Genomic DNA, 11,523 nt, shown 5'->3' on the forward strand with positions numbered 1-11,523 from the left:
AGCCCTACAAACTGACATCAGGAACCTGGACTGCTGAGTTTTCTTTCCCAGGGAAAATGGCCAAAGGATGTGCCCAGGGGCCCCTGGCCCAGGGCTGGGCCTGACTGCAAAGAATCCTTATATCGAAGGATTGAGCCCAGACCGAAGTTGTCCCCACCTCAAACTTGTGCTGCCCTGATAGACCCAAGGGAGCCCTACAAACTGACATCAGGAACCTGGACTGCTGAGCTTTCTTTCCCAGGGAAAATGGAAAAAGGATGTGCCCAGGGGCCCCTGGCCCTGGGCTGGGCCTGACTGCAAAGAATCCTTATATCAAAGGATGGAGCCCAGACCGAAGTTGTCCCCACCTTAAATTTGTGCTGCCCTGATAGACCCAAGGGAGCCCTACAAACTGACATCAGGAACCTGGACTGCTGAGTTTTCTTTCCCAGGGAAAATGGAAAAAGGATGTGCCATGGGGCCCCTGGCCCTGGGCTGGGCCCTGACTGCAAAGAATCCTTATATCGAAGGATGGAGCCCAGACCGAAGTTGTCCCCACCTCAAACTTGTGCTGCCCTGATAGACCCAAGGGAGCCCTACAAACTGACATCAGGAACCTGGACTGCTGAGTTTTCTTTCCCAGGGAAAATGGCCAAAGGATGTGCCCAGGGTCCCCTGGGCCTGGGCTGCACCTGACTGTAAAGAATCCTTATATCGAAGGATGCACCCCACACCGAAGTTGTCCCCACCTCAAACTTGTGCTGCCCTGATAGACCCAAGGGAGCCCTACAAACTGACATCAGGAACCTGGACTGCTGAGTTTTCTTTCCCAGGGAAAATGGAAAAAGGATGTGCCCAGGGGCTCCTGGCCCTGGGCTGGGCCCTGACTGCAAAGAATCCTTATATCGAAGGATGGACCCGAGACCGAAGTTGTCCCCACCTCAAACTTGTGCTGCCCTGATAGACCCAAGGGAGCCCTACAAACTGACATCAGGAACCTGGACTGCTGAGTTTTCTTTCCCAGGAAAAATGGCCAAAGGATGTGCCCAGGGTCCCCTGGGCCTGGGCTGCACCTGACTGTAAAGAATCCTTATATCGAAGGATGCACCCCACACCGAAGTTGTCCCCACCTCAAACTTGTGCAGCCCTGATAGACCCAAGGGAGCCCTACAAACTGACATCAGGAACCTGGACTGCTGAGTTTTCTTTCCCAGGGAAAATGGAAAAAGGTTGTGCCCAGGGGCCCCTGGCCCTGACTGCAAAAAATCCTTATATCGAAGGATGGAGCCCAGACCGAAGTTGTCCCCACCTCAAACTTGTGCTGCCCTGATAGACCCAAGGGAGCCCTACAAACTGACATCAGGAACCTGGACTGCTGAGTTTTCTTTCCCAGGGAAAATGGAAAAAGGATGTGCCCAGGGGCCCCTGGCCCTGACTGCAAAGAATCCTTATATCAAAGAATGGAGCCCAGACCGAAGTTGTCCCCACCTCAAACTTGTGCTGCGCTGATAGACCCAAGGGAGCCCTACAAACTGACATCAGGAACCTGGACTGCTGAGTTTTCTTTCCCAGGGAAAATGGAAAAAGGATGTGCCCAGGGGCCCCTGGCCCTGGGCTGGCCCTGACTGCAAAGAATCCTTATATCGAAGGATTGAGCCCATACCGAAGTTGTCCCCACCTCAAACTTGTGCTGCCCTGATAGACCCATGGGAGCCCTACAAACTGACATCAGGAACCTGGACTGCTGAGTTTTCTTTCCCAGGGAAAATGGAAAAAGGATGTGCCCAGGGGGCCCTGGCCCTGACTGCAAAGAATCCTTATATCGAAGGATGGAGCCCAGACCAAAGTTGTCCCCACCTCAAACTTGTGCTGCCCTGATAGACCCAAGGGAGCCCTACAAACTGACATCAGGAACCTGGACTGCTGAGTTTTCTTTCCCAGGGAAAATGGAAAAAGGATGTGCCCAGGGGCCCCTGGGCCTGATTGCACAGAATCCTTATATCGAAGGATGGAGCCCAGACCGAAGTTGTCCCCTCCTCAAACTTGTGCTGCCCTGATAGACCCAAGGGAGCCCTACAAACTGACATCAGGAACCTGGACTGCTGAGTTTTCTTTCCCAGGAAAAATGGAAAAAGGATGTGCACAGGGGCCCCTTGAACTGACTGGAAAGAATCCTTATATCGAAGGATGGAGCCCAGACCGAAGTTGTCCCCACCTCAAACTTGTGCTGCCCTGATAGACCCAAGGGAGCCCTACAAACTGACATCAGGAACCTGGACTGCTGAGCTTTCTTTCCCAGGGAAAATGGAAAAAGGATGTGCCCAGGGGCCCCTGGCCCTGGGCTGGGCCTGACTGCAAAGAATCCTTATATCAAAGGATGGAGCCCAGACCGAAGTTGTCCCCACCTTAAATTTGTGCTGCCCTGATAGACCCAAGGGAGCCCTACAAACTGACATCAGGAACCTGGACTGCTGAGTTTTCTTTCCCAGGGAAAATGGAAAAAGGATGTGCCATGGGGCCCCTGGCCCTGGGCTGGGCCCTGACTGCAAAGAATCCTTATATCGAAGGATGGAGCCCAGACCGAAGTTGTCCCCACCTCAAACTTGTGCTGCCCTGATAGACCCAAGGGAGCCCTACAAACTGACATCAGGAACCTGGACTGCTGAGTTTTCTTTCCCAGGGAAAATGGCCAAAGGATGTGCCCAGGGTCCCCTGGGCCTGGGCTGCACCTGACTGCAAAGAATCCTTATATCGAAGGATGCACCCCACACCGAAGTTGTCCCCACCTCAAACTTGTGCTGCCCTGATAGACCCAAGGGAGCCCTACAAACTGACATCAGGAACCTGGACTGCTGAGTTTTCTTTCCCAGGGAAAATGGAAAAAGGATGTGCCCAGGGGCTCCTGGCCCTGGGCTGGGCCCTGACTGCAAAGAATCCTTATATCGAAGGATGGACCCGAGACCGAAGTTGTCCCCACCTCAAACTTGTGCTGCCCTGATAGACCCAAGGGAGCCCTACAAACTGACATCAGGAACCTGGACTGCTGAGTTTTCTTTCCCAGGAAAAATGGCCAAAGGATGTGCCCAGGGGCCCATGGCCCTGGGCTGGGCCTGACTGCAAAGAATCCTTATATCGAAGGATGCACCCCACACCGAAGTTGTCCCCACCTCAAACTTGTGCAGCCCTGATAGACCCAAGGGAGCCCTACAAACTGACATCAGGAACCTGGACTGCTGAGTTTTCTTTCCCAGGGAAAATGGAAAAAGGATGTGCCCAGGGGCTCCTGGCCCTGGGCTGGGCCCTGACTGCAAAGAATCCTTATATCGAAGGATGGACCCGAGACCGAAGTTGTCCCCTCCTCAAACTTGTGCTGCCCTGATAGACCCAAGGGAGCCCTACAAACTGACATCAGGAACCTGGACTGCTGAGTTTTCTTTCCCAGGGAAAATGGAAAAAGGTTGTGCCCAGGGGCCCCTGGCCCTGACTGCAAAAAATCCTTATATCGAAGGATGGAGCCCAGACCGAAGTTGTCCCCACCTCAAACTTGTGCTGCCCTGATAGACCCAAGGGAGCCCTACAAACTGACATCAGGAACCTGGACTGCTGAGTTTTCTTTCCCAGGGAAAATGGAAAAAGGATGTGCCCAGGGGCCCCTGGCCCTGACTGCAAAGAATCCTTATATCAAAGAATGGAGCCCAGACCGAAGTTGTCCCCACCTCAAACTTGTGCTGCGCTGATAGACCCAAGGGAGCCCTACAAACTGACATCAGGAACCTGGACTGCTGAGTTTTCTTTCCCAGGGAAAATGGAAAAAGGATGTGCCCAGGGGCCCCTGGCCCTGGGCTGGGTCCTGACTGCAAAGTATCCTTATATCGAAGGATTGAGCCCAGACCGAAGTTGTCCCCACCTCAAACTTGTGCTGCCCTGATAGACCCAAGGGAGCCCTACAAACTGACATCAGGAACCTGGACTGCTGAGTTTTCTTTCCCAGGGAAAATGGAAAAAGAATGTGCCCAGGGACCCCTGGCCCTGGGCTGGGCCTGACTGCAAAGAATCCTTATATCTAAGGATGGACCCGAGACCGAAGATGTCCCCACCTCAAACTGGTGCTGCCCTGATAGACCCCAGGGAACCCTACAAACTGACATCAGGAACCTGGACTGCTGAGTTTTCTTTCCCAGGAAAAATGGAAAAAGGATGTGCACAGGGGCCCCTTGAACTGACTGCAAAGAATCCTTATATCGAAGGATGGAGCCCAGACCGAAGTTGTCCCCACCTCAAACTTGTGCTGCCCTGATAGACCCAAGGGAGCCCTACAAACTGACATCAGGAACCTGGACTGCTGAGTTTTCTTTCCCAGGGAAAATGGCCAAAGGATGTGCCCAGGGGCCCCTGGCCCAGGGCTGGGCCTGACTGCAAAGAATCCTTATATCGAAGGATTGAGCCCAGACCGAAGTTGTCCCCACCTCAAACTTGTGCTGCCCTGATAGACCCAAGGGAGCCCTACAAACTGACATCAGGAACCTGGACTGCTGAGTTTTCTTTCCCAGGGAAAATGGAAAAAGGATGTGCCCAGGGGCCCCTGGCCCTGGGCTGGGTCCTGACTGCAAAGAATCCTTATATCGAAGGATTGAGCACAGACCGAAGTTGTCCCCACCTCAAACTTGTGCTGCCCTGATAGACCCAAGGGAGCCCTACAAACTGACATCAGGAACCTGGACTGCTGAGTTTTCTTTCCCAGGGAAAATGGAAAAAGGATGTGCCCAGGGGCCCCTGGCCCTGACTGCAAAGAATCCTTATATCGAAGGATGGAGCCCAGACCGAAGTTGTCCCCACCTCAAACTTGTGCTGCGCTGATAGACCCAAGGGAGCCCTACAAACTGACATCAGGAACCTGGACTGCTGAGTTTTCTTTCCCAGGGAAAATGGCCAAAGGATGTGCCCAGGGGCCCCTGGCCCTGGGCTGGGTCCTGACTGCAAAGTATCCTTATATCGAAGGATTGAGCCCAGACCGAAGTTGTCCCCACCTCAAACTTGTGCTGCCCTGATAGACCCAAGGGAGCCCTACAAACTGACAACAGGAACCTGGACTGCTGAGTTTTCTTTTCCAGGGAAAATGGAAAAAGGATGTGCCCAGGGACCCCTGGCCCTGGGCTGGGCCTGACTGCAAAGAATCCTTATATCTAAGGATGGACCCGAGACCGAAGATGTCCCCACCTCAAACTTGTGCTGCCCTGATAGACCCCAGGGAACCCTACAAACTGACATCAGGAACCTGGACTGCTGAGTTTTCTTTCCCAGGAAAAATGGAAAAAGGATGTGCCCAGGGGCCCCTTGACCTGACTGCAAAGAATCCTTATATCGAAGGATGGAGCCCAGACCGAAGTTGTCCCCACCTCAAACTTGTGCTGCCCTGATAGACCCATGGGAGCCCTACAAACTGACATCAGGAACCTGGACTGCTGAGTTTTCTTTCCCAGGGAAAATGGAAAAAGGATGTGCCCAGGGGCCCCTGGCCCTGGGCTGGCCCTGACTGCAAAGAATCCTTATATCGAAGGATTGAGCCCAGACCGAAGTTGTCCCCACCTCAAACTTGTGCTGCCCTGATAGACCCATGGGAGCCCTACAAACTGACATCAGGAACCTGGACTGCTGAGTTTTCTTTCCCAGGGAAAATGGAAAAAGGATGTGCCCAGGGGGCCCTGGCCCTGACTGCAAAGAATCCTTATATCGAAGGATGGAGCCCAGACCAAAGTTGTCCCCACCTCAAACTTGTGCTGCCCTGATAGACCCAAGGGAGCCCTACAAACTGACATCAGGAACCTGGACTGCTGAGTTTTCTTTCCCAGGGAAAATGGAAAAAGGATGTGCCCAGGGGCCCCTGGGCCTGATTGCACAGAATCCTTATATCGAAGGATGGAGCCCAGACCGAAGTTGTCCCCACCTCAAACTTGTGCTGCCCTGATAGACCCAAGGGAGCCCTACAAACTGACATCAGGAACCTGGACTGCTGAGTTTTCTTTCCCAGGAAAAATGGAAAAAGGATGTGCACAGGGGCCCCTTGAACTGACTGCAAAGAATCCTTATATCGAAGGATGGAGCCCAGACCGAAGTTGTCCCCACCTCAAACTTGTGCTGCCCTGATAGACCCAAGGGAGCCCTACAAACTGACATCAGGAACCTGGACTGCTGAGTTTTCTTTCCCAGGGAAAATGGCCAAAGGATGTGCCCAGGGGCCCCTGGCCCAGGGCTGGGCCTGACTGCAAAGAATCCTTATATCGAAGGATTGAGCCCAGACCGAAGTTGTCCCCACCTCAAACTTGTGCTGCCCTGATAGACCCAAGGGAGCCCTACAAACTGACATCAGGAACCTGGACTGCTGAGCTTTCTTTCCCAGGGAAAATGGAAAAAGGATGTGCCCAGGGGCCCCTGGCCCTGGGCTGGGCCTGACTGCAAAGAATCCTTATATCAAAGGATGGAGCCCAGACCGAAGTTGTCCCCACCTTAAATTTGTGCTGCCCTGATAGACCCAAGGGAGCCCTACAAACTGACATCAGGAACCTGGACTGCTGAGTTTTCTTTCCCAGGGAAAATGGAAAAAGGATGTGCCATGGGGCCCCTGGCCCTGGGCTGGGCCCTGACTGCAAAGAATCCTTATATCGAAGGATGGAGCCCAGACCGAAGTTGTCCCCACCTCAAACTTGTGCTGCCCTGATAGACCCAAGGGAGCCCTACAAACTGACATCAGGAACCTGGACTGCTGAGTTTTCTTTCCCAGGGAAAATGGCCAAAGGATGTGCCCAGGGTCCCCTGGGCCTGGGCTGCACCTGACTGTAAAGAATCCTTATATCGAAGGATGCACCCCACACCGAAGTTGTCCCCACCTCAAACTTGTGCTGCCCTGATAGACCCAAGGGAGCCCTACAAACTGACATCAGGAACCTGGACTGCTGAGTTTTCTTTCCCAGGGAAAATGGAAAAAGGATGTGCCCAGGGGCTCCTGGCCCTGGGCTGGGCCCTGACTGCAAAGAATCCTTATATCGAAGGATGGACCCGAGACCGAAGTTGTCCCCACCTCAAACTTGTGCTGCCCTGATAGACCCAAGGGAGCCCTACAAACTGACATCAGGAACCTGGACTGCTGAGTTTTCTTTCCCAGGAAAAATGGCCAAAGGATGTGCCCAGGGTCCCCTGGGCCTGGGCTGCACCTGACTGTAAAGAATCCTTATATCGAAGGATGCACCCCACACCGAAGTTGTCCCCACCTCAAACTTGTGCAGCCCTGATAGACCCAAGGGAGCCCTACAAACTGACATCAGGAACCTGGACTGCTGAGTTTTCTTTCCCAGGGAAAATGGAAAAAGGTTGTGCCCAGGGGCCCCTGGCCCTGACTGCAAAAAATCCTTATATCGAAGGATGGAGCCCAGACCGAAGTTGTCCCCACCTCAAACTTGTGCTGCCCTGATAGACCCAAGGGAGCCCTACAAACTGACATCAGGAACCTGGACTGCTGAGTTTTCTTTCCCAGGGAAAATGGAAAAAGGATGTGCCCAGGGGCCCCTGGCCCTGACTGCAAAGAATCCTTATATCAAAGAATGGAGCCCAGACCGAAGTTGTCCCCACCTCAAACTTGTGCTGCGCTGATAGACCCAAGGGAGCCCTACAAACTGACATCAGGAACCTGGACTGCTGAGTTTTCTTTCCCAGGGAAAATGGAAAAAGGATGTGCCCAGGGGCCCCTGGCCCTGGGCTGGCCCTGACTGCAAAGAATCCTTATATCGAAGGATTGAGCCCAGACCGAAGTTGTCCCCACCTCAAACTTGTGCTGCCCTGATAGACCCATGGGAGCCCTACAAACTGACATCAGGAACCTGGACTGCTGAGTTTTCTTTCCCAGGGAAAATGGAAAAAGGATGTGCCCAGGGGGCCCTGGCCCTGACTGCAAAGAATCCTTATATCGAAGGATGGAGCCCAGACCAAAGTTGTCCCCACCTCAAACTTGTGCTGCCCTGATAGACCCAAGGGAGCCCTACAAACTGACATCAGGAACCTGGACTGCTGAGTTTTCTTTCCCAGGGAAAATGGAAAAAGGATGTGCCCAGGGGCCCCTGGGCCTGATTGCACAGAATCCTTATATCGAAGGATGGAGCCCAGACCGAAGTTGTCCCCTCCTCAAACTTGTGCTGCCCTGATAGACCCAAGGGAGCCCTACAAACTGACATCAGGAACCTGGACTGCTGAGTTTTCTTTCCCAGGAAAAATGGAAAAAGGATGTGCACAGGGGCCCCTTGAACTGACTGGAAAGAATCCTTATATCGAAGGATGGAGCCCAGACCGAAGTTGTCCCCACCTCAAACTTGTGCTGCCCTGATAGACCCAAGGGAGCCCTACAAACTGACATCAGGAACCTGGACTGCTGAGTTTTCTTTCCCAGGGAAAATGGAAAAAGGATGTGCCATGGGGCCCCTGGCCCTGGGCTGGGCCCTGACTGCAAAGAATCCTTATATCGAAGGATGGAGCCCAGACCGAAGTTGTCCCCACCTCAAACTTGTGCTGCCCTGATAGACCCAAGGGAGCCCTACAAACTGACATCAGGAACCTGGACTGCTGAGTTTTCTTTCCCAGGGAAAATGGCCAAAGGATGTGCCCAGGGTCCCCTGGGCCTGGGCTGCACCTGACTGCAAAGAATCCTTATATCGAAGGATGCACCCCACACCGAAGTTGTCCCCACCTCAAACTTGTGCTGCCCTGATAGACCCAAGGGAGCCCTACAAACTGACATCAGGAACCTGGACTGCTGAGTTTTCTTTCCCAGGGAAAATGGAAAAAGGATGTGCCCAGGGGCCCCTGGCCCTGGGCTGGGCCCTGACTGCAAAGAATCCTTATATCGAAGGATGGACCCGAGACCGAAGTTGTCCCCACCTCAAACTTGTGCTGCCCTGATAGACCCAAGGGAGCCCTACAAACTGACATCAGGAACCTGGACTGCTGAGTTTTCTTTCCCAGGAAAAATGGCCAAAGGATGTGCCCAGGGGCCCATGGCCCTGGGCTGGGCCTGACTGCAAAGAATCCTTATATCGAAGGATGCACCCCACACCGAAGTTGTCCCCACCTCAAACTTGTGCAGCCCTGATAGACCCAAGGGAGCCCTACAAACTGACATCAGGAACCTGGACTGCTGAGTTTTCTTTCCCAGGGAAAATGGAAAAAGGATGTGCCCAGGGGCTCCTGGCCCTGGGCTGGGCCCTGACTGCAAAGAATCCTTATATCGAAGGATGGACCCGAGACCGAAGTTGTCCCCTCCTCAAACTTGTGCTGCCCTGATAGACCCAAGGGAGCCCTACAAACTGACATCAGGAACCTGGACTGCTGAGTTTTCTTTCCCAGGGAAAATGGAAAAAGGTTGTGCCCAGGGGCCCCTGGCCCTGACTGCAAAAAATCCTTATATCGAAGGATGGAGCCCAGACCGAAGTTGTCCCCACCTCAAACTTGTGCTGCCCTGATAGACCCAAGGGAGCCCTACAAACTGACATCAGGAACCTGGACTGCTGAGTTTTCTTTCCCAGGGAAAATGGAAAAAGGATGTGCCCAGGGGCCCCTGGCCCTGACTGCAAAGAATCCTTATATCAAAGAATGGAGCCCAGACCGAAGTTGTCCCCACCTCAAACTTGTGCTGCGCTGATAGACCCAAGGGAGCCCTACAAACTGACATCAGGAACCTGGACTGCTGAGTTTTCTTTCCCAGGGAAAATGGAAAAAGGATGTGCCCAGGGGCCCCTGGCCCTGGGCTGGGTCCTGACTGCAAAGTATCCTTATATCGAAGGATTGAGCCCAGACCGAAGTTGTCCCCACCTCAAACTTGTGCTGCCCTGATAGACCCAAGGGAGCCCTACAAACTGACATCAGGAACCTGGACTGCTGAGTTTTCTTTCCCAGGGAAAATGGAAAAAGAATGTGCCCAGGGACCCCTGGCCCTGGGCTGGGCCTGACTGCAAAGAATCCTTATATCTAAGGATGGACCCGAGACCGAAGATGTCCCCACCTCAAACTGGTGCTGCCCTGATAGACCCCAGGGAACCCTACAAACTGACATCAGGAACCTGGACTGCTGAGTTTTCTTTCCCAGGAAAAATGGAAAAAGGATGTGCACAGGGGCCCCTTGAACTGACTGCAAAGAATCCTTATATCGAAGGATGGAGCCCAGACCGAAGTTGTCCCCACCTCAAACTTGTGCTGCCCTGATAGACCCAAGGGAGCCCTACAAACTGACATCAGGAACCTGGACTGCTGAGTTTTCTTTCCCAGGGAAAATGGCCAAAGGATGTGCCCAGGGGCCCCTGGCCCAGGGCTGGGCCTGACTGCAAAGAATCCTTATATCGAAGGATTGAGCCCAGACCGAAGTTGTCCCCACCTCAAACTTGTGCTGCCCTGATAGACCCAAGGGAGCCCTACAAACTGACATCAGGAACCTGGACTGCTGAGTTTTCTTTCCCAGGGAAAATGGAAAAAGGATGTGCCCAGGGGCCCCTGGCCCTGGGCTGGGTCCTGACTGCAAAGAATCCTTATATCGAAGGATTGAGCACAGACCGAAGTTGTCCCCACCTCAAACTTGTGCTGCCCTGATAGACCCAAGGGAGCCCTACAAACTGACATCAGGAACCTGGACTGCTGAGTTTTCTTTCCCAGGGAAAATGGAAAAAGGATGTGCCCAGGGGCCCCTGGCCCTGACTGCAAAGAATCCTTATATCGAAGGATGGAGCCCAGACCGAAGTTGTCCCCACCTCAAACTTGTGCTGCGCTGATAGACCCAAGGGAGCCCTACAAACTGACATCAGGAACCTGGACTGCTGAGTTTTCTTTCCCAGGGAAAATGGCCAAAGGATGTGCCCAGGGGCCCCTGGCCCTGGGCTGGGTCCTGACTGCAAAGTATCCTTATATCGAAGGATTGAGCCCAGACCGAAGTTGTCCCCACCTCAAACTTGTGCTGCCCTGATAGACCCAAGGGAGCCCTACAAACTGACAACAGGAACCTGGACTGCTGAGTTTTCTTTTCCAGGGAAAATGGAAAAAGGATGTGCCCAGGGGCCCCTGGCCCTGACTGCAAAGAATCCTTCTATCGAAGGATGGAGCCCACACCGAAGTTGTCCCCACCTCAAACTTGTGCTGCCCTGATAGACCCAAGGGAGCCCTACAAACTGACATCAGGAACCTGGACTGCTGAGTTTTCTTTCCCAGGGAAAATGGAAAAAGAATGTGCCCAGGGACCCCTGGCCCTGGGCTGGGCCTGACTGCAAAGAATCCTTATATCTAAGGATGGATCCGAGACCGAAGATGTCCCCACCTCAAACTTGTGCTGCCCTGATAGACCCCAGGGAACCCTACAAACTGACATCAGGAACCTGGACTGCTGAGTTTTCTTTCCCAGGAAAAATGGAAAAAGGATGTGCCCAGGGGCCCCTTGACCTGACTGCAAAGAATCCTTATATCGAAGGATGGAGCCCAGACCGAAGTTGTCCCCACCTCAAACTTGTGCTGCGCTGATAG

The sequence above is a fragment of the Lonchura striata genome, chromosome 25 (genome assembly GCF_050655825.1).
Source record: "Lonchura striata isolate lonStrDom1 chromosome 25, ASM5065582v1, whole genome shotgun sequence".
Classification (NCBI taxonomy): domain Eukaryota; kingdom Metazoa; phylum Chordata; class Aves; order Passeriformes; family Estrildidae; genus Lonchura; species Lonchura striata.